Below are 24,721 nucleotides of genomic sequence, written 5' to 3' on the forward strand. Positions count from 1 at the left end.
CCTATGGTGTTAGATCCATCACAGGTTGGGATATCTGGAGGGAAATGCCTGTTTTCCAGTGCTTTTGGTAAAAGTAAAGAATCTTCATGGAATTGAAAACAAAACATCCAGTGGTTGCCTCCTAGAGCATTTAAAAGTTCTAAAGGAAGACTCTTTATGAAAGAGGTAATGCTATTATAAGTAATGTGGGTTATCATGTAGGAATAAAATTTGAATACATAAAATGGTAAGAGAAACTGGGAGAGACCATGAATCTTTGAACCTCAAACTAAAATATGTTGTCAGCATCTAAAGTGTTTGGAATCTTCACCATCCCAAACTTCTGGGCCTTCACTGAAACACATTGCGACTATAAATTGATATAGTTTACAGGTTCGCTCACCTTTAGAAAAACAAGAAACAACAAATAGTCCTGATTTTTTTAGTAAACATGGTAGTGTTGTAGTTTGGACCTGGAATGTCCCCCAAAGGCTCATGTGTTAAAGGCTTGACCCTTAGCTTGGCACTGTTGGGAGGTGGTGGAGCTTTTAAGAGGTAGAGCCTAGTGGGAAGGTTTTCAGTCATTGGGGTGTACCTCAAAAGGGTTTGTGGTCTCTGGCACGAGTGTCAGGCTATTTTGTTACAATAACAGAAAGCTAACTTACACAAGTAGCTCTGTCAAAGTTATAATCACCAAAATTATTTCATCATCAAACTCTTCAGGGGTTCAAATAATTTAACGTGATCTTCTTGTTTATCTTCTGCATATAAAGAAGAAAATACTATACTTTTTGATGGAAAGTAGCAGATTTGGTTAAATAATAAACAAAATGAAAGATTCTTTTGCAAAATTAACTGTGATTGTGACTTTCAAAAATATGATCCCATGTTTTATAACAGTCTAAAAATATTCTAAAAAAGAAAATTTGGATCAAGACAAAATGATAAACTTTTAAAAATCCATTGTTCTTCCTGGCAGCCAAGAAATAGGCACATACAATTATAAAGGTATGTTATTAGAATAAGAAAACATTCTAGATCCTCAGAAAAGGAGAAATTACCTTGATTGTAAATTTGAAGAGATGTTTCTCATGTGGAAAAATAATAATATATAATGTAATGTGGTATCATGATCCTCAGCTGGATTTTTGTTGCTGATGTGAACATAATTGTCCATGGCCGAGTACATGTATTAAAGTGCTCCTCAGTGAAGGCATTTCTAGGAGGGCAGCAGAATACTGACACAATCTCCCTGTGTTTTAGCAATACCACTGTTCTCTGAGAGACATTTTGCTCTCTAAGGTACACTTAGGTAAATATATTTTTCTATTTGAATAAAATATCATATCATATAAACATAAACACTATGTAGTCAATGGAATCAACTGCCATGAGATTCATTGATTGTTGAATGGACATAGAAATAAAGACTTTAAAAGTTGGAAAGCTGGATGTTAGAGAGCTCCTGGTCTAATGATAAATTATGGCAGCTTATATCATAAAAGGCATCTCTGGCTACTGGTGTAGGGACTCAGTGTGCATACCAAGACCAGCAGTTGGCTCACTCTCTCTCACAAGGTCATCTGATCCACTATTGAAGACAGTTGTTTCTTACATTGTGCTGAAAACTACTGGGTTGTGGCTTCCCCTAGTTTTTAAAGTCAGCCTTACAGATCACTTGAGCAGCCCATTAATATCAGAAGATATTTTTGATTCCCCATGCTTCCCTACTTTCTCTAAGCTAAACTTCTCCAGTTTATGCTATTAATCCATTTAATATGGTGATGACAATAACATTAAAAGTCATGTGACACTTTAAAATTTTTTTGGTGATATATATACATTATCTCATTTTACCCTCATAATAAATCTCTGAGTGCTCTGCAACAGGTGTTTTTCACATGAGAAAACTACCTCACCCAAGATCACACTTCTAATCCATGCCAGAAGGTAGATTAGAAGCTGTGTCTCTTCACTTTCTTCCTATCTTTGCTTACAAATAGACATTTATAAACTGGACTGAACACTAACTAAACACAGTGTGGATATTTAGGAGAAAGAAAATCTGAGGGCATTTTACTAACATCAAACAAATATCAGAAGAACTCATTTATGGCAGTACTTATTAATTTAGAAAATTTCCAAGTGTCAACAATTTCACATAGGTGTTTGGAAATTTTCACCAACCTATAGGTATGGGTTGAGGCTGAGTTCAGCTTCAAGCTTCCTGATGGTCCCCACTGTAGCATACTTGTATAATATAAACTCTTCAGGTTTGCCAAACAACTAGAATTCTTAGACTAATTTTTAAAGCATGAAGGGTCTAGGACTTGTGCTTCAGTCAGTTAAGCACCATTTGCTCATTATTTTTCCTAAATCCATCTTTATCCACTCCTACTTACTAAATTCCCCAGCATCTTCAGATTGCTTTTCTCTGTTTCTGGCAAGGAAAGCCAGGCTTCAAATATTTTTCCTTAAACTATAACAAAAACAACAAAACCCCACTAATCAACACAAAACTTCACCTGTTGGGATAAAAATCCTTAGAGTCCTAGAACTATAGATAAATTTCAATTTAAATACACAGAAGCAGTATTTAATGGTGTACAATTAAAATATAGCTTCAAAATGTGCCTCCAGGGGCATTTTAATAAAGACCAATTTAAAGAATCTTCATTGTGTCAAAGAGGTGCTCTACTGAGCCTGAGAGTGCTCCTTGAGAAACACCATGCCCTTAATCCTACCCTGAGTGGAACTGTACCACCACAGACCGTGCATAGCACAACTCAGTACTCTTAAGAGCAGGCCTGAAGGCGAGATGAAGTGTCTCCCAACCTCTACAGAACACTAGTCCAGACCTTTCATGATGTGATGGGACTCGCTGTAGGCCAGCTTTCTGGAAAAAATACCTGGACTCATATTCTGTTTTTATAGGATGATTTTGCTTTTAGTTTCTTCTTCCTTTCTGAGTGTGTCAAAATGTCAACTTGAGCCATTTTTCTCAGGAACACATAATGGACATGAGCATCTAAACAATGAAACTAATCATTATGCCCTCTTGATACAAGATGTTCATAGCAGAGAGGATCAGACTAGGAAGACATGTACGAAGTTTAGATCAACCTCCTCCCTGGGACGTGACCCAGCCAGGCCCAATCCCAGTGCTCAGTCTTTCAGGTATTGAACATTTGTTGACCACTAGCTATTCAAGTGACCATGCAGACACACAATGTGGCTCCTTCATCAGCATCTTATTAAAGAATCCTAGATTTTATGTTTTTTTTAGCTGCAGATGGACACAATATCTTTATTTATTCATTTGTTTTTTATGTGGTGCTGAGGATTGAACCCAGTGCCTCACCTGTGTGAGGCAAGTGCTCTACCACTGAATCACAACCCCAGCCCCTAATCCTAGCTTTTAAATACCATTCCCTACTCCTTAATCTCTGGTGTGTTTTCTTTCTAGAAGCAACAAAAACATTCAAAGGGTGCAGGCTCTAGAGTCAACTTTTAACCTATGTGCTCTCACCTGTAAGGAGAGGGAGGGTATTTATTGTTGGTTCCTGACGTTTCCTCATACCTGGAGACTTCACTATAACTTCTTCACCTCTTCACCACTCTGCCCTAGGGAATGAGGAGCTTGGCAAATTTGGGAGAGTAAATTGGACTTGCAGAGGTTACCTCTGCTGTCTTACTCTCCTTGCTTGAGGAATGGCCACAGTAAAGCACACATTTATGTCATCTCTTCCACGCAGAATGTTTTGTGAGGGAGGCTCCCACAGCAGGAAACATGTGTCCATCTGGCAGGGACTGACTGATAAGTCTGCTTATTTCTGAGAGACAGTATTAGGAAGTTCCCAGTCGCTGTGCTCCTAAGCCACATTATCCCTCCAGTTTTAATCAGTAGTAACTACAGTGTTTTGATCTCCATCTGTCTTATTATTTGTCTATCTCTTAAGGAGCTTAGAACTCAGGTCCACTTTTTTCCTGTGTTGACCTTGGGAATTTATTTAATATAAACATCATTTCTACTGATATTTATCAAGTTTTTGAGCCTCTTCTGATTCTTCTAGATGTATTTTACCAACCTGGCAGGACTGCAAATGTAAAGTGTCTAGCACAGGGCTTGGCATTCAGTTAAAGTTCACTTTCCTTTTCTATTATTTTAATTTTAATTTAGAGATCAATCCATTGTCTTCATTCTTTCCTTCCTATAATTCCTTCCAGAAAGTTTTCTTCCATCTCTCTTCACTGTCTTAAACATATTCTTCTTAAACCTTTCTGCCCCTAGATATTGCTCTAATTCAATAAGTCTTCAAGTGCAGTCCCAGAACAAGCAGTATCAGCATCTTCTGGGAACTTGTTTAGAATTAGAAACTCCCGGGCCCCACCCCAGGTTCACTGAATCAGAAACACTGGGGGCGGAGCCCAGCAATTTGTGGTTTAACAAACCCTCCAGGTGATTCTGATTAACATTCAAGTTTGAGAACCAAAGACCTAAATCATTCAGTTCCCTGACTGTCTCGGCCTAGATACTTTTCATGTGTAATCTTTTCTGTGATTACCAAACATTTTATGGGGTGTCCTATTTTTGTTTAATCACTCAAAGCCCTACTGCCTCCATTTCCATACAAAAAGAGTAATATTTGGCCCTCAAAGGATTTAAAACTAGGATCTATGGGTCTCTTTCATAAAGATTTTTCCTAATTATGATATCTGACTTGAAAATTTAGGCAACTTAGTTCCTCTTAATTTAGTTTACCAGGCATTCATTTCCACAGCTATGGCATAACACAAATCATTAACAAGTCTACAAACCTTTGCTCTGTGTTTTGTTTTAATGAGTAAATAGAAAATCTTCTATCATAGGACACTATAGGTAGCAATGAAAAAAAAAATGGTTTTCACAGCACTGATTTCCTAGCAATTTGAAAAGCATGGAGCAATTCAATTATCCTAAAATTGTCATCCAATTTGTTTCTCTGTGGGAGTGCTGGTATTCTTATGTCATGAGGACCAGGAAATTAGCTGCTTTCTGGGATTTGTAAATTTTTTCCTTCCTGTTTTTGCTGAATCTCTGAAAGAAATATTTAGGGGTAGTAGAGGTGGGGAGTTGGGGAAAGGGACAGAGAAGGAAGGGTAAAATTGGATTTGAGAAAACAAAGACTTTTTCATTTCAAATGACTCCCTAATATCATTACTTAATTGGCACAATATATTTTCCCCATTTTTTCAATATGCTTTAAAATTATCTTTTAGTAACTGTTAGCTAACTCCTAAGTACTCCAAAATAATTGAATAGTTGAGATATTTATTAACTTTCCTCCCACTGTTCTCCAAATGCTTATGAAAATTAATTTTCAATCAATAATATGTGTAGACATTCACGGTTCTACTATAAACTAGTATTAATGTGTATCATTTGGGAGGAAATGTCATTCTCATGCCATTCATTATGAGGCACCTTTGGGGGAAGCAAGTCACTGACTTAAATTATAATGAAAAGCATTTAGTTTTTATTAGTGTGTAGGAGGCTTGTTCTCAAGCGAGTATTTCACAGCTATTATTCATTCAATCTCAGTTTCCCTGGGAGGGAGGAAAAGGGAGCCCAGTGAGCCAAAGTCAATGAGTTGAGTCATTGTTCTGCTCCATTCCAAAAGACTACTCGGTTTCAACTAAACTCCTTAGGTTCAATTTAAGATTCCCTGGCAAAGACTTTTCTTTGTGATCTAGTCTCACTGACAATAGTACAGACACCACTGTCTGTTCTCTAATCACCTTCCACCTGCAGGACCCATGGAACAAGGAACCTCCCTGAGCCTCCCTGGCTTTCCAGAGTCAAGCAGACTCCTAAAGCTGCATCCTTCAATTACACTAAGATCCTCATGGTGCCCACCAGAATGGCCTGTACCTTGTTATGTCATTTCCCCAAGATTTTATTTTTTTATTTTTTAGAGAGAGAGAGATAATTTTTTAATATTTATTTTTTAGTTCTCAGCGGACACAACATCTTTGTATGTGGTGCTGAGGATCGAACCCGGGCTGCACGCATGCCAGGCGAGCGCGCTACCGCTTGAGCCACATCCCCAGCCCCTTCCCCAAGATTTTAAATATGGTGTTGGTGATGATAGAGGTCCTCCTTTCTGATTTTATCTTCATGATTTCTAATTTGTGGGCTGTCTTGGAGAACTATACCTCTGGCCTTATTTCACTCCTGAGTGTGTTTCCTAAACCTACTTAATCACATTTTTTTCTTTACTGAACCAAGTCCGGACTCCAGGACAAGTTATTTCAACACTGTCTACTTAAACCTTCATCTTACTTTAACTTTTCTTTAGTCTTCTACATTAATTCCAGCCTCTGATCATCTCAACTTTATTTTCCATTTCTATACCTAAGCTACCAAATTTTGGGATAGGTTACAAAACTATTTCAAATGTTCTTCCCTGGCAGTCTTTTGGGACCCTCCAGTGGACATTGCACAGCTTCACACAGGACAGTCACTGGGTAGCCTACTGACGTGCCCCATCATGCTCTCAGTGCAGTCTGTGCAGATAACCTTGGTTATCTTATCATTACACCCTTTTCTGCATCACCCAAATTTTCTTTGTACTTTATCCCTTTTCCGTCCTCCTTATTGCTTCAGAGGGAGCTGTGTCCCTTCCATATTCAACTTAGTCATCCCAGAAACCTCCTCTGCATTCCTTTTCCTGGCATTTGCTCTGCTCTGTTTCCTCCTTTCAATTTCACCTCGAGTGATTTTTTTTTTTAGGCCTGAAAACACTCTCTACATTCTCCTATGAAAAATAACAGAAAAGCAAGTAAACAGAAATTGTTATGCCAGATTCATGGGACCCCAATAGACCTCCAGGAGCCGAATCCGATGCAATCACACAAGAATCTTTATTGCAAGCTCGAGCCTGGACTCACAACAGTTCCGTTCCGACGCGGTGGTCCCAGGGAGTGAATCCTGGTCCTTTGTTCAGTGAGATTTTATAGGTGTTGGGGGGATACTCTATGCGTCACAAATCACACAGCAAATCATTCCATACCGCGGGAAAATCAAACAACAACTCATTGATTAGCACATTCAATGGCGGGAACAAGGTGGGTAGGGGTGATTGGTTAGTACAAGAGGGGGATTCTTTTGAACTGATTGGTTTAGGCCTCGAGGGGTGTACGTGCTGAACTAGCACGTACACCCCTCGAGGCCTAAACCAATCATGTAAAACATGTAAACATGTTACATGTAACATGTTACATGTTTCCCAACATGTTATCAACCACCATAAACTACTTGGGGGTCATCTGGCATTCCAGGTATTTTCCCTGTCTCATGCTGATTGGAGGTTGCTAGGGGGGTTGCTATGGGTCCTCACCTCGCCTGAGTCAGGGACACCTGGCACCACAGACCTCTCCTGTTATTTACAGACAAACAACTCAGCAGGGTGGGTATGTGCTTAGGAGTGCTGTGTGGGTCTTTCTAAGGACAAGGGTCACGCCCCCTTCCTTAGACAGGCTTTACTCTGAGGTAGGGGCTGGTTTCTCAAAAATGGAGTCACATCAGTTTCTCAAAATCAACTTCCCTTGGTTTTGCAAACCCCTTCAGAGTATCAGCTTCTTAGTTTCCTTTCAGGCTAAACCCGTTCACTCCTGGACCTACAGAAACCTGGCCAATGTCCTGTTGTTTCACACAAATTGCTTTCTCAGAGGCCACCAATGGCCTGTATTTAACACCACATCCAATAACTTTTTATTACTGAATTTACCTCATCTCTCTGAGATGTCTGTCATTACTCACCAACTCATCTCCAACTTACTCCCTGCTTGGCTTTAGGGAGCACACAGGTTCTTAACGTGCTCATCTGTCTCCTCCATGAGACTGCCCTCTCCCAAATTCCTGCCCTCTCCCAACTTCCAACTTCTACTAGGTGATTTCTCCAGACCATCTTTCTCTAGTCTTTTCCTTGAATTCAACAACTCCCATGTTTTAAATTCTTACTTTTTATGGATAGTTCCACAATCTAAATCATAATTCCTATTGAACATTTTTACCTTGGATATTCTAGACTAGACAAAGGGCTAGAAAACATTTTTAAAAAGGACAGAGATTAAATATGTTAAGTCCTACAGGCCATATGGTTTCTGTCACCACTGCTAAACTCTGTTGTTACAGTGTGAAAGCAGTTATGGAAAACACAGGAATGAATGAGTGTAGCTGCATTCCAACAAGACTATTTATGAACACCAATAACTTGAATTTCATATAATTTCCATGTGTCACAAAACATTCTGCTGTCGGTTTAAAAAACAACAACAACAAAAGATTTTTAAATGTAAAAATCATTCTTAGCTCCGGGGAAACCAGGCAGAAGCTAGGTTTGGGCCCAAGGCCCTTTGGAACCCTTATAATAGAGACATGTCCCTAGGACATATGCTCCTCAGCCATTTATTCCTCTCTTACCACTGGGATTTTGTTTCCTCTTTAGAACTGTCTTTATTATTATTTTTTTAAATAAAAAGTTGTGCTTTGTGTAACTTCCCACAGGTACAGATTTCATCTAGAATGGGTGTAAGGAAAACAAGTATGAAGTCAGTATTCCCATTTTCAGATAAGGAAGTAGAGTCCTATTTGGGATCTGTCAAGGAGTTAACTAGTGTTGGAGCTGGTGTTAAAACTCAATTTTCTGAGTTTTTCAGACCTAGACTCCAGATGGACTGCCATACAGCAGTCTATTGCCTATAATGTATGTGTTACATCTTTCAACACAGAAGGAGAGAAACAGAGAACATTTCAAGGTTCCTTTCTGATCTACAATCCATATTATATTGCAGCCTGCCTGCTACAAGCATATTCTTTTGCCACTCTGACCCCTGGTTATGACACTGCTTTTTAGCTTAGCTGGGCAGCCACAGAACCTGGAGGGGGGCAAACAATGTTTGCTGAGACACAAATAAAGTTCCACAGATGTCTCCTTAAGGTTTAAGCAGAAATCTTCATATGCATAATGAAGATCTAGATCACAACTCTCACAATACTTTTGGCATAGAAATAGAGATGAAATCCATTATTGCATTAAAAAGTGAGATGTATTTGCTATTAGTTCCAAATATGTCAAAAGAAAATGGATTATTTTCCTACAGCTAATGCTTATTTTATCCTCTGAAGTGTATTTCCTTAGAACTCATTCGGTATTCAGAGTTCCATTGAGAATATTGTAATATTCACTTTGTTTTTATGAGGTTATTGAGGTCACAGATTGTTTTGTAATCGCTTTTCCTATTTCTTAAATTTTAGAACTGTGAGAAAATAATTCATCCTTACTTTATTCAGCCTACATGTTTAGTTTTTTAGCCAGAGGTCAATTTGACACTGTATATTTTAACTTCAATTTTTATGTTATTTTAAGTATCTATTTTGATTAAAGAACTTTACAAAAAATTTTGTTATTTTTTAAATTTTGTTATTTTTCTTTGTGAGTTCAATGATCTTAACCTTGATTTATGCTTCTTTTGTTATTGTATTATAAGTGATCCTATAAAGTTTTGTTTCTTGAGGGTGCATTTCATTATAAGCAGAAGTTTGTCCTAATTAAAATGAGATTATTGTGGGATACTATATCAAAGAAAAGTGTTTATGAGGTGGGTATTCTGATACTTATTTTCCTTTAATACACATAGTAAAGGCCAGAACAAATTACCCTTTTCAAATAACAACTCTTTAGAAAATATGTCTGGTTTTGGTAAACAATTTTTTATGTTTGACTAAAAGATTAAATTAGCCTTATACATTTTTGAATGTTTAGAAAAATTCACTATCAGAACCTAAGTAAATAGCTGAAAATGTCTAGTGTTTTGTTTTCTTAAGAAAATTACTTCTCACATATGTAGTTTTATCATTCAGCATATTGAGGTAAAATACTTTACAACAAGATTGAAACTACTCATTGTAGCAGTATTAGAGTAGGCTAAGCTGCTATAAGAAAGAGAACCCAAAAATTCAATGGAAAAGTAGAATGAGACAGACATTATATCTTAGGTACATACACGATAGCATGACCAACATGATTCTACAACATGTTCAATCAGGAAAACAAGAAATTACACTTTATTTATGTATGATATATCAAAGTGCATAAATGATTTCTACTGTCATATATAACTAATTAGAACAAATTTTAAAAATTAAAAGAAAAAGAAAAGTAGGGGGAGGACCATTAGGGAGAGGTTGGCTAGCAAGTAGATAAGAGGAAAAAGTTCTAGCATTCAATAGCACAATTTGCTGACTAGACTTAATAATAATTTATAAGGATTTTGAATGTTCTCACCACAAGGAAATGATAAACATTTGAGGTGATGGATATGCTAATTATACTCAATAAATCACTGCATGCTGTATTAAAATCACACCTCATAAGTACATACAATTATTATGTATCTATTAAAACTAAAATGTTTTCTAAAACATGAAGTTTATCTGTTTCCCAGGTAACAGTTCCAGGTAAGCGACCTACCTTGGTGAGCTCTGCTTCCGACAGTCACCAGCAACAGTCTGGTGGCAGCTCTGCCATCAACAGTTGGCTTCCGGGGTGCTCTGGTAGTCACCATTGCAACTAGCTAAACAGGGGACAGGGAGACAGTCCCTGGCTAGGGATTTCCTCTTACACAAATGAGGGAGAAGTTTCACAAACCACCAGCATCCATATTCCATTGACAAATATCCAGTCACACGACCATGTCAACAAGCTAATAGGGAGATTAGAAAAGATAATCTCTCCATGTGCCCAGGAAGAGTGGAAGAATAGAAATAGCAGAAAACTGCAGCTTTCATATGCCTTTTGATTGTGAAAAACTATAAATAAACCAACAGTATGCATTGCAAGGTCTCTCTAGAATGTTACACACATGACAAAATACAAGAAATAAATAGGTTAATCCGTTTCAATTATGAAAATATTTAACAAGGTAAAAACCAAGGCAGGTCTTTCTGATTTGAGGTCACCACATCAAAAAGATTTTTGTTACCAAACAGGCATAGGAAATAGCTAACTTTTAAAATAAATCATGTTCTAAAGGCTGGAAATTCATTTTCTCATAGAAACAATGTTCTGAAAATGGCCAGTTTCCAAAATTATTTCAAAAGGGCTAATTTACCTTATGTAGCATGTCTGCGATGAACAGCAGTGGAAGACAATACTGTACTATAGTACTCAAAGTAGAAAACTGTTGACTAGAAATAGTTTTAAGGTATATTTTATAAAAGAAAGTGAAATTTAATTACATTAGGATAAGGTAGAGCATGGGCAGGAAACAAATACTTTGATGTAGTCAAAGTGAACTTACTGTAGAAGACAGAGTTTCTTAGTTCAAATAAACACCAAGATGTACAACTTTGCTTTTTCCTCCAAATTTTATCACAAGACAAATACTTATATTTACCAGCTGTACATTAAAGGTAGTTTGGGGAACAATATGGGAGGGAGAAAAATAATGAATAGAAATATAGAAAGGGAGGATTCTAGAAATAGGAAAGACAAAGGAAGAGAGAAGGCATCACATATACCTGTCTACGTGTACATGTAAGAGAGAAGCAGAGGGAGAGACACATTTTAGTTTGGGAAGAAAAAGAGACTAAGACTCACATATGCATGATCTCTTCCAGGGAGGGATGAGAACAACTTGCAATTGAGCTTTTATTCTGGTCTAATCACCAGGAATGTGATTGCTACCTGCAATGAGGATCTTAGATTGGCAGTCACAGTGAGAAGGTGACCAAGTGTAGAGAAAGAATGTTCATAATTGACAGGAATTCAGGAAGAGACTGACCTCTATTTCATTTTTGTTTAATTGGCCCATGGAAAGTTCATGGTTTAATATTAAGGGAAACATATTGAAATGCAAACTAGAACAAGCTTCATGGCAGAAGATTCTTAAATTAGTCCAGGGGAAACAAAAAGGGCCCCAGTGAACACTCAGCCTCTTTGCATCTGTCAAGTACACATTTGTTTTCTTCTTTTTAGCTGTTCTGTTTCAGTTCAACTTGATAGTTTCCCTACTGCTTACAGCATGACTTCTGAAGATGCTTGATCTTGAGTAAAAGGCAAATTTGAGCAGCTTGATCTGAGGTTGAGTAGTGTCTTAAATACTGCAGAGGGCTGTTCTCTGTGAGGCTGACTGACTACTCACAGCTTACTGACTGCAGAACTCACCAAGGGATGCTGGTTTCTTGCTTGACAACTGCACGTTCTGTATTCACAGAGACAAGACATGTGGGCTCCTCTGAAATTGTCCCAAACTGCTTCCAAAGACATACTTGGTCTAATGGTGGCACAGGTAACCATGACCATTGCAAGGGTATAGAGAGCTCAGCCTCTAAAGCCTAAACATGGAAAAAATATTCATTTAAGTTCCAAACTGAAAACCCCCTTTCAAAATAAACATAATTCTCATACTGGCTGCAAATTATCTAATCAAATCCTTTTTGTGGTTTCAGAGGCATTAATTATTGTACAAACAGATAAAAGTCGGCAAGAAAGGGAATGAAAATGATGTGACTTTAAAACAAATATCAGCAGAGAAGGTTTTTTTAAAAAATTGTTTGTCTGTATTCTGTCTCAAATCTTAACTCTGACCCTAATTAGCTGCTAGCAGGTCACTAGGCATCTGTAGATTTGATTCCTCAACTATAAAATGAAGGGATTAGATGATGTGAATTCTAAGACTCCTTTCAGCTCAACAGGCTCTGATTCTAATTTTTTAGCTCAGGTTGTGCAGTGACAGGGAATTTTATTGACTCCGATTACTCAGGGATGGAGCGTATTGCTTCATGCCTATGTAAAACTGCCGTGAACAGGCATCTGATAACTGGTTCCTCGGTTAGAAGCTGCTTGGATGGGAGTGATCCCCTTGAAATTATGTACTCAGCTCTAAATGATGTTCTTGAGCTCTCATAAAAAATATTGATGCAAAGTAATTTCTTTTTTAGTCAGTTTTGCAGTGTTGTGACCAAAATATCCAACAAAAACAACTTAAAGGAGAAGAAAATTATTTTGGCTCACAGTTTCAGAGATTGAGTCTGTGGTCAGCTGACTCCATAGTTCTGGGCCCAAGGTGAGGCAGAACATTATGGAAGAAGGGCATGGTGGAGGGAAGCGACTCGGGACATGGCAACTGGAAGCAAAGAGAGAGCTCTGCTCACCAAGGACAAAAGGTAAACCCAAAGGTACCTTTGATCTACCTCCTCCAGCCACACCCTACATGCCTGCAGTTACCCCCCAGTAAATTCATATCTGTGAACTAATCCACTTTAGAGGTTGCAACTCCTGTTATCTAATCATTTTACCTTTGAACCTTCTTGCATTGTCTCACACAGGAGCTTTTAAGGGACACCTCATGTCTAAACCATAAGAGTTCCTCTTCCAAATTACCACTTCATCCCTTTTCCTACTCTAGACAACTAGAAATAGAGTAATTAAAATCATCCTCCTTGACCTTTGCTGCTATTGTGTCTACACTGAGTATTTTCCTACACAGCTTTAGGCTTGGGTGTTGACAACACAGGCTTGGAATCTTAGCTTCCATATTTTATTTTATCTTGCCTTTTTTTTTAAACTTATAATTTTTTTTCCCTAAAACCTCTTCTCATACCTTTATTTGCTGCTGTATAGCATAGCCAGACAGGATTAAATCCCTTATCTACAAGGACTTCCACAGTGCAATCATTACTGCTCTTTTAATACAAAAGAGAAGAAGGGAGATCAACTATTTCTTTGATAAATTTCTGGATTATGATAGTGTTTTTGTTTTATCCAGTACTTTCCTAGGGAATATCAAGTACTAAAATTAAAAAAAAAAAAAATCTATGCCCTAAGGAGAAGAAAAAAATATTTTCTTTTCTTGAATTACTCTAAGACAACCCAGGGATGAGTTGATTATTGGCTTCCATGTAGCACCTGTAGAATACTGTCCAGTCTTTTTCTTCAGTTTGATATGCTGTCATGATTCCATTAGTGTGTGGAATTTGCAATGTTGAATCCCAAGGACAAGTGACATGAAGCTATGTCTGAGGTTATTGACTCTATTCATTTATTGGTTATAAAGCCATAGTGACTAATAGAGCTCACTAGAAAATAACATTTTTGAACATCAATGCTCAGAAATGAATGCAGGGTAAGCATTTCTAATGTGAAAACCTAAAATCAAAAAGACTTCCAAATCCAAAACTTTTTGAAGGTCAACATGAAAGCCCAATTGATGCTTTCTGATGGCTCAATGTACATAAACCTTGTTTTGTGCACAACATTGTTTAAAAATATTGTATAAAATTACACCACAAAGAAATGAATTAGGTATAAAAGAAACATAAGTGAATTTTGTGTTTAAACCTGGGTACCATCCCAAAGATAATTCATTATGATTTGCAACTTTTTTGAAAAATCCAAAACCTAAAACACTTCTGGTCTTAAACACTTCACATACAGATACCTTGTATTTAAATTGAAAGGAGTGAAGTCATATAATGAAATATAAAATATAGCATGATTATATTTAGTAAACATTATATTCTTAGTACAAATCTATCTTAAAGCCTCACTTAAAATTTTTGATGGTTTTTTAGGTCTATTTTGAACTGCAGTTTAGGTCATTATTAGACGCTAGAGCAATCTATTTTTGCCATTTCTCATTTCTTCCAATGACACCAATCATTCTAATTTGGGATTTACAGAGTCAAATGTTAGAGCTAGATGTGATATTTGAGACATTTCTGTAAGCCATTGTTATAAGAATGTACCCCACCTGGAATTGCTGTCCTCTTGAAATAAATACACAGGCTTGAGGGGATATACAGGGAGCAGTGGAAAAAGAGAGGAAACTTGGGATAGCCAGCTAAATCTGCCAGTCAATGCTGGAAAGACACCATTATCATGCATGGTTCCATCTTAGAGACATGCAGGAAGGCAAAGGGACTTGCCCAGGGTCACAAAGCTAATTTGTGTCATGTTCCTAAGATGGTCCCTTGCCTGCTAGGAATGTCCTTTAAAATATAGTGATCTGAGTCATAGTCTTCTTTTTCCCACTTTCATTGGAAATTGACTTGGAAACTTACTAACCATTCAAAAATAAAGTAGGAGGTTAACCTGCTTTGCTAGGTGAACATGCAGAAGCACTGACATGCACACTCAATTTGCAATTCCATCCTTATTTTTTCATCTCCACCCAAGCCAATTCTATTCTTTTTGTTTTTAATTTTTTTTAGTTGTTGATGGACTTTTGTTTCATTTATTTATTTATAGGTGGTGCTGACCATCAAATTCAAGTGTCTCACACATGCTAGGCAAGTGCTCTTCCACTAAGCTACAATCTCAGCCAGCCAGTTCTATTCCTTATTCTCTATTATCTTTGATTCTTGCCTCACTTTTTAAATTTTTTGTTAGATGTTGACGGACCCTTATTTTATTCATTTATTTATATGTGGTGCTGAGAATAGAACCCAGTGCCTCTCACATGCTAGGGAAGTGCTCTACCACTGAGCCACAACCCCAGACCTTGCCTCACTTTTTAACAACATGGTACAGTGCAGATTTTGAAGCTGGACTACCTGGGTTTGAATCCCAGCTGTTACTATCAAATGATGGAATCCTGGGGCAAATTAGTTACTCTCTCTATGCCTTGGCCTCCTAATCTATAACACAGGTATAATATGATTTATCTCATAAGGTTGAGAGGATTTAAAAAGTTAATATATGAGCAATTAGAACAATGTCTAGCACAGAGTATAGTGAAATAGAAAATTATAATTATTTCCTTTGATAAAAGTACCTTCAGAGAATAATAAATATTATTTAACAATAAAACTTACATACCAGGCATTGTGCTTTATGCATATTATTCCAGTTGATATTCACAGTAACTCTTTTTATGCTATTAATATTATCTTTCCTTTCTTCCCTTATTTTTGACAGATAAGAAAATGAAGGGCAAAGAACTTAAACAATTTGTCCAAGGTCATCCAGACAGTAAAAAGCAGAGCTATGAGAAAGGGCCATGAGAATTCATTTAAAGTTCTATTTTCTTTCATCAGTTGGCTCCCCTCCCATACAGGTTGGAAGGCTAGGATCGCTAAGAGACTGAGGAGCAACAGGAAGAGAAGAGCCTCTCTTAGAAGGTAGCATGGTAGGGATGATGGCGCCATCAAAGTCCTAACCAGCTTCCACTGCACCACATGGTGTCCACACACCATACTGCTATACAGTACTGTAATGGTGGAAACTACCCTAAAAATCCTGCTTAGCTGAGGGCAGTGTCAGGAGATGTGGTTCTAATTCCAGCCAAAGTGGTAATAATTATAATATCCATATCATAGTTCTTAGTGTCATTTATTTCTACTGTAGCCTTAGGGAAAAGGAAATTTCTCTTCCATTCCCAGAGTAAAAACATAAACACTCACACCACTTTCCTTTCTTCCTTCGAAGCCCATAGTTGCCAGTATCTTTCTACATTTGCCCCACAGCCACCCATTCTCAGTTGTCAAAGTATCTTCATTAGTCTAAAATGGTATCTTCAGCAGAAAGTCTGGGGCTGGTGAAAGGCCTGAGGTTGTAGGGGTAGGGGGAGAAGGAAGTAATTGCAGTTGCCTTGTCCCTGTTCCTGTTCCCCCTCTGGAGCTCTCAGTCTTCTCCTTCACTTTCACAGTGAAAGTCAGAGCTTTACCCAGCACCTCCCAGGCACATCCCTGAAATGCAGATCAGTCAATTGCATGGCTTCTGTTTTTCACAAAGACCCACCCTGTCTGATAAGTTTTAATGGGCTAAATTTAGAAGGGGAAACATGGGAAGGATTTTTCTTACTTCCCTTACTTCCCATGCTCACCATTAGAAAACTATTAGAAAGTGCTAGAGAAGCTGAAGTTGAATATTTGTTAGGTGAAGAGCAGTGGAAGAGATGTCTAAATAGAGTGAAGTACAATTGCAGAGGTGGCCAAGAGAGGCAAGAATCTTGGGCTGCTGCAAAGGGTATTAGCAGAGTAACAAACAGTGGGGAGACTGGCATGTAGGACTGAGATGTAAACTTTAATCCAAGTTTCCCCTGTCCCAATCCAGATTCTCTATATCTAGCCACTGTTTTCCTAACATCTTTAGTTCCTTTGCTGGATATCTCGCCCCAGTCCCAGAAGCCAAGACCAGTTACTACTGCTTGGCACAAAAAAATAGGTGGGAAGAAACAAGGTACCAGGCCCCCTGCTAGAAGAGTAGACATGTTCCTTTCCTTGCTAATTTTACTTGTAATATATTTTCCTTTAGAAACAAGACCCTTAGTGTTGTTCGGCCCCTGCAGTACTGTTAGTAGGATATTTCAGTTTTTACAAGATTATTAAAGGTTGATCTGCTGCATAGTGAAGCCAGATTTAAAATTAGGTAGTCAGTGTAGTTAGGTAAATCGGGTCTAATATCCAGTGAAATCTAAAATGGAGGCCATGTTGAGAATGAATTCCCGGAAAAGTTGAGCAACTCTCGGAATGTTAATGAAGTCCAGGAAACAGCCCCCAACAGATTTGAAGATAGCCCATCCCAAAGAAATGTTAATGAACAGCCCCAGCAGATTTGAAGACAGCCCATCCCAAAGAAATGTTAATGAACAGCAAACTTGAAGATGCTGACTTGGAAGTGCCCAGATTACTTCTTTGGCCCACCTGTGTCCCACCCCTGGGGCCTTCCCACCTACATTCCATCATTGAAAACTATAAAAAGGGGAACACAACCGCACTTCCACGGATTCCATCTCTTGGGTTCCCTTCTTCCTCCGGGAGAAGTCTTTTCTGTTGTCCTTTAATAAACTTCTAATTTTCCACTCTGACCTTGCCTCTGCGTGCTTCTCTGGTGTTATTCTTCAACATTGGGGAAGCAAGGACTCGTCACCGGTCAACAGCGGTAACAATAGTACAGTGTTTCCATGTGAAGTAGATACTCTTGGTGCCCTGGCCAGATCCCTTTCTTGAGCTGGTGCACACATCTTAGGCTGCCTTGAGTATTGGTTGCTCTCAGAGATCTACCCTCTTTGCCTAGGTATTAATACTAACCTACTGCCCATGAGTGACTGATGAGGGGTACAAAAGGCTGGCCTCCTTGTGACAAGAGGACCAACTGGATGGTGCAATTCCTACTCTAGAGTTTCCCACAGGATCAAGTCAAAACTGGTCTCTAGCAGAGACCACATTCTGGTTTAGCTCTATCCCTGCTGTTCCATGATACCTTCCTTAATCAATTTCTCTTGAGAGCATACTCTCAATAAGTCACTTGCAAAAGAGTCCCTGTCTCAGGCTCTGCTTCCAGGGAGTATGACCAAGACACATACTTGATCCATATGTGTATTAGAGGTTCTTACTGTCATCAGAACCACCAAATGCATCTCTGGGGAAACCAAAGGTGAGATGAGAGAGTTTGACAGGACCCTCAATCCAAACTTAGACATACAACCAACTCAATTTACAATATGCTTGGGCCATGCCTATGCTTGCTGTCTGGCTGACTCATAGATCACATTCTCTCAAATTCAAAATGAAGCTTTATCTACTCATACTCTAAGCTTATTTTTCTCACTATAGAACATGAATTATGATACTTATTAAAAGAATTAGCCATGTGACACTTATTATTAACCAACACATTTGTTACAATTTTTAAAAATGTGACTGGATGACTCTAAATTACTTCAAAATAATAATAATAATAATTATTATTATTATTATTATTATTATTGACACATTTAAAATAATTTTTTGTGGGTTTTTTGTTTTGCGTTTTGTTTTACACCCCTGAGTGTAACCTTTGCATCTGAGGATGCTAGGTCCTTGATAAGGAGCTCTAGTCAGTCAACAGTATTATAAAACAGACCAGATTTCCCAGTTTGCAACTAATAAAAATATAATTAAATACATGAAATTAAAGTGGAACATAATTTAATCTTTCTGCTATGATTCAGAAGTTATATCAGGGTCATCATTATGAACCTCAATTATAGTACTGCAGCAGTCTAGGGAGTTTGGTGAGTGGCGTTCAGGTTGAAAGACGCTAGACAGACCAGATTTTACCGCATGTATTTGCAAAGTTGCAATTTCATAACAGCTGGCATGTCATCCACTATTCTCCTTCAATATTCTTATCCTTATAGGCTCTAGGTATAGTTCATCATCTCAGCTAACTAAATCCATTCTTCCAGCCTATACAATAATAAAAGAATTGAGATTTTTAAACATTTCATGGGGTTATCCTTTTAAAGGATAACTTTTTTTTAAACTTAAAGAAAGACCCAACCATACTTTAAATATTATTTTTAAACATATTTGATTTATTCCTTTTTGCATACCCTTTTGTAGTTTCCATTTATAGCTTATGCTTTACCTTCTTTCCATATAGTACTTTATTATACTGATCTGATGATTATTAGAGGGTCTTTTAAGAGCTTATTTATTATTTGTTAACTACAATTTAATTTCTAAAAAGACACTATCATTAAAATAAAAAGTTCTATACATCTGAGAACTGTTAGTTTCTAAAAAAAATCCCTCATATTAGCCAAATACATCACAATATTTATAGATCATAACAGTGTTTCAATACAAGAACAAGATTTTCATTAGGAATGGGAAAGAATACCATATTTACTTGCTTAATACATACACAGACAAGGGGAGGAAATATGATCTTTTTTTTTGTTTTTAAACTTACCAGTAAAAGTGGCTAAATGAAGGCTTAGTAATTTAGGCCAAATCTCTCACTAACCTAACATGTACAAAGTGAAAAAGTGATTAAACATTAGAATGTATAGAAATAAAGAGGAGAAGATATATATTACTTTTTTCCCAAAATTGGAAAAATCATAGGAAGGCAAATAGATATTAAAAAATAATATTAGAGTTTCCTTAATTAATACTTCTTCAAATTCTTCCTGCCATAGACCTGAAGAGTTCCCATCATTTCCTATGCTTAATATCATATCATTCTTCTCTAATCAAAACAAACAAAAAAAGACCATTATCTGTCTGTTCAGATACCAACTTTACAACAACAAAAATGACCTGAAATATCAGATCTGAGATTCCTTCTTTCCAAGCTATTTGAGTCATCTTTTTTGCTGCTCTAACCAAAAGACTCAACAAGAACAATTTTGCAGAAGGAAAAGTTCATTTGGAGGCTCACAGTTTCAGTGGTCTCAGTCTATAGATGGCCAGCTCCATTCCTCCAGGAGAGGCAGAATATCATAGCAGAAGAGTGTGGCAGAGGAAAGTAGCTAGAACACCCTAACAGGAAGCAGAAAGACTCCACTTGCCAGATACAAAATATAAACCCCAAAGGCACACACCCCCTAATGCTTCCTACAGCCACAGCCTACCATCCTCAGTTACCACTCAGTTAATCCCTATCAGGGGATTAAGTCACTGATTGGGTTAAGGTTCTCACAACCCTATCATGTAACCTCTCAATGTTCTTGCATTGTCTCACACATGAACTTTTGAGGGACATCTAATATCTAAATCATAACACAAACCAAGTGAAGAGCTACTCATCATTTAAGTCATCTTTTCTGTGAATCCCTTTCCAATCTCCTTTTCCCTCAAACAAAATTCATCATTTCCTTAAATGTACACCCCCCAAAGTTTATATACACCCTTTTATACCTCTAATGTCACCATAATTATTTATTGTATTAGTTGGCAACTGTGTTTTGCTCTAATTAAGAGATCTACTATTTTTCTCTCATGTAAAAGAAATTTTACAGGTAGGTTGTTTGGTGTTATTAGGATAGCTCTTTTCATCCTCCTGCTATCTTCCCTAGCATATGACTTTGGGCTTCAAGATAACCTCAATTCTACAAGACTGTTGCTAAAGCTCCAGTTATCTCATCCATGTTCCAGGCAGCAACAGGGCTTGAGTTAGTTTGAGGTAGCCTTGGCATTACCCTACCACCAACACATAAAGAGTTGTTTTTCTGGGAGTCCCTACATGACATTGGCTTATACTTAATTACCTCCTTCTTCAAGGAAAGTTATACAGTGAAGTTTTTCAGCTGGACACAAACCAGATTTCTGTTACTAATAAAAAAAAAAAAAGGAGAGGAAAGGAATAGACTAGATAGGATTGCTTGCCTCATTTTCCTTTTCTTAGCATGTTTCCTTAGATGGACTGTGAGGCTCAATGAAGGTCCAGATTATGTTCTGTCCATTATTGTAATACCAGTACCTTAGTTTATTTTTTTAAATGTTATTAATTGAAAAAAGGATGGAAATCTTCATTGTTAGAAGGAGGAAAAGCAAAATCTTCATTGTTAGAAGGAGGAAAATCTTATATGTTAGAAGGAGGAAAAGCAAAGAAAGTTGTAAGGTGAAATAAGTAGCATTAGTTTATTAAATGTGCATTGTTATTCACTCATTAATTATTATTTCAACTAGTACCAGTTAAGCTCAGCACTGTACTAGGCCCTGAGTCAGGCATGGGGTATTCAGTGGATGAGTGTAACATACATGCTCCATGGCTTTAACCAGGGTATAGGGCTGAGGTTGGAGATGACAATAAGTAAACACCAATTTCAGGAAATGTGGTGAGAGACCTGAATGACCATTTAAGAGGTCGGGGAATTGTACATTTATTATGGGTGAAACACAAGAGTGGGAGAAGAAGAGAGGGAGAAAAAGACAGGCAGAGACAGATAATAAAGAATCATAATTTATTACTTCTTATACTATAGACCCACTTGTCAAGTCAAAATTTTAATTTTGATGGTCCCCCTGGACTTCCTCATGAAGGGAGTGTCCAATACTTTGCCCTTGGTGGATTCTGACCTACTGATTATTCTCTGTCTGGGTACAAGCATCTTAGCTAGTCTAGAATGGGAGTCATAAATGTGTCCCATAGACCTTACTAAGCCTGGAATCACTGGCTTCCCAGAAACCTATCTTACAGGTTGCTGTTCCTTGGTAGGCCAGTCTACCAACATATGTCTCAAACTTAGCAAAATGATTCCCTGGACATCATAAAAGAGTTGCCAGTGATTTGCATAGAGATTTAGCCCTATAAACTGCAGAAAGCCTATGAACTAGGCTTTCTTGGTGTATCAACACCTTGGTTTGAATTACATGGGTCATGGGATGAATACAGATTTAGCTGAGGTAAAAAGTCACTGCTTCACCAATGTTACAGTCAAACTAGTAACCCTGGTGAAGATTTGGTAAATAATAAAGTCACCTGTCATCTCTTCCTTTAAGTAGTTCAATTCCGTCTCTAACATCTGATCAAAAACATTTCTATACCAATTTCTCTTCTCAGGGAAAGAGATGTCCCCCTCACCACAAAATAGAAGTGAGAGCAGAGAGGAAAGAGACAGGAAGTCTGGGCCTTGACAACAGAGGAAATGGAAAGAGCCACAAACCAAGGTGTATGCAGGTGTATCCAGAAGCTGGGAAAAGCAAGGGAATGATCTCCCCTCCAACCTCCAGAAGAAACATAATTCATACCTTAATTTTAGACTTCTGACCTTCAGGACTTTAAGACAGTAAATTCTTGTTGTTTGAAGCCACTAAGTTTGTGGCAATTTGTTACAACAGTAATAGGAAATTGCTAAATACTTGCCAGTACATCTCCAGGTGCTTCATCTCCGATTCATTCCCAGTGCACTCTAGCTTAGCCTGTCTCCCTTTACAATGATCTCTTATGAATCCAAATTATCAGGTTGTTTTCTTAAAAATAAAATCTTATTATTAACAGTGTTTTCACAGTATGAATACTTACCCTTTCTAGTTACATATTTTTTCCAAGAATATAATTAGAATCTGCAAGTAGAGTTATTTACACATCCCATCAAAGAAAAACATTTGGTGTGATCCCAGGAAACCTTAACAGGGACATGATTACAGCTAAAAAAGAAAGAAAGAAAGAAAACACCTTAAATTCCTATATGCAGAAGAAAGAATGCAAGTAAATAGGACTAAGTAGGGAAGAGATTTTTCACTGATGGAGGCAAATTCATGACTTTGGTGACTCTGGCAGCCACCAGTAAGGCACACTCTGCTTCGGAAACAAGGATACCTCACCAGGTGCCTGAATCTTAGTAAGGGCTTCTCCTAAATAGTGGACATAGTTATTCAATCATAGTAAACTTAATCCTACTAAATGCTGGTCAAATGGGAGTTGATTGTCACCAGTCAGTCAACTTGTTCACCTCTGGATGTGTGATAAAACTGAAGTGGGGGATCCTTCCTTGTAACCAAGAAAAAAACAGGTTAAGGTCTAGCTACTCTGTAAAATCTTACATCCTAATAGTCACAATTCTGCCTGCTATCACTCATCCATGTTTTAAGACTTCCACAAAAGAGTGATGACTTTTAAAGCAAGAGAAGTTCTAAGAAGAGAGAACATTGGCAAATGCCACCAAGATCAGAATAAGATGAGCATAAAGTTCTTCCATTAGTTGACAATCAGACAGTGGCTGATACTGTTTGTAGAGTGAAGGCTGACAAGGCTACTAGAGGACACATTTTACCTTAAGGCTAAACAACTTCTTCAAAAAGATTCTAGTAGAGTTAAGGAAGGATGCATGCCCTATAGAGTCACCTGTAAGTCATATTCCCTCAGGTTTTGATCTGGATGATGGAGAGTTTTTCTCCTCCACAAATCTACCAAATGTTTGTTGACTTGCCAAATTTTAGTCTCACCAGAGCTCCCTCCTCAACCCACCTGCAAGGCAGAGGAACTTAAAAAAAAAAAAAAAAAAGGAGCTCTTGAGTAACAAAAGGTCAAAAACCAAGAAACAAAGGGTCAAAACAATCAGGTCCTGAATCACATGAGGTGTAACAAGTTGTGCTTCAAATTTAATATCCTTGTTTTGACGATAAAAAGCTGGTGTCTGAAATTAAAGGGGCATTCTATAAATGGAGCATTTTCTTGCATCTCTTCCATTATCTGCGCCCATCTCCTTTCATATTAATAGCTGTTGCAGAGTTATGGGTATGTGTGAGCAAAGCCTGTACCAAAGACTTCATTTTTGTCCAATGGCTAGCGTTACTCCATGACATTAAATTTAAAAAAGTGAAGAGTGAAAACAGAAAACAACATATATGTCTGCACTGCACTTCCCAAAGTAGCGATTTCCTTCCCTGATTATCGGCTATTTTTCAAGGCGTGTGTGCAGTGGCGCGCGGGGGGGGGGGCATTTTCTGAATTGGTGCCTAGCCTTTCTAAACTTTTGTTACTCATAAGTGATTCATTCGCTTGTTTTTTCGTTCCCTGCCTCAGTCACTGCCTGCTGCAAAGGGGGACGCTGAATCACAGCTACTCCAGATGAAAAGCCTCCCCCCCTCCCCGTCTGCGGAAAAGGCCTCCTACTTTCCCGGGTCACCCTAGAGGGCAGTTTTACAAGTCTCAGCCCTGGGCTATGGAAGATTTTGCTCCTGCAAGCGTCACCGAGACGCTGGTCACCTCACGGCGTCTGGCTTTCGGGTCCGCAGGCCTCTGCGCGCGGCGGGCCGACGCACGAGGGGCCGTTGGAGTCTGGCCCGGGTGTGCCCGAGGGCCGCGCCGCGCTCCCCCGCCGCCCGAAAGCTCCCACAATGCAGCGCTGGCGTCCCAGTTCCGTTACACAGTCTCGCCCGGCGCAGGCGGGCGGCCGAGGCGCGGGCGGGGGAGCCGGGCGGCCGCGGCTGTAACCCGAGCGCCCGGCCGAGGGGGGCGCCCCCGTGCCGCTCCTCTCGCGC

At 38.3% G+C, this 24,721-nt stretch overlaps 1 long non-coding RNA gene across 1 annotated transcript; it reads right to left on the bottom strand.

Moving 5' to 3' along the window:
- Positions 1 to 9,712: 9,712 nt before the first annotated feature.
- Positions 9,713 to 24,580, bottom strand: LOC131423868 (uncharacterized). Its single transcript, XR_009225976.1, has 3 exons — positions 24,447 to 24,580; positions 22,761 to 22,885; positions 9,713 to 12,358 (listed from the first exon to the last, which is right to left on the bottom strand). It is a non-coding gene; the product is annotated as an uncharacterized LOC131423868 (long non-coding RNA).
- Positions 24,581 to 24,721: the final 141 nt, after the last annotated feature.

This window comes from Marmota monax, unplaced genomic scaffold, assembly GCF_021218885.2.
Source record: "Marmota monax isolate L192 unplaced genomic scaffold, Marmota_monax_Labrador192_F-V1.1 WCK01_AAM20220418_F8-fsc00012, whole genome shotgun sequence".
In the NCBI taxonomy this organism is placed as follows: Eukaryota; Metazoa; Chordata; class Mammalia; order Rodentia; family Sciuridae; genus Marmota; species Marmota monax.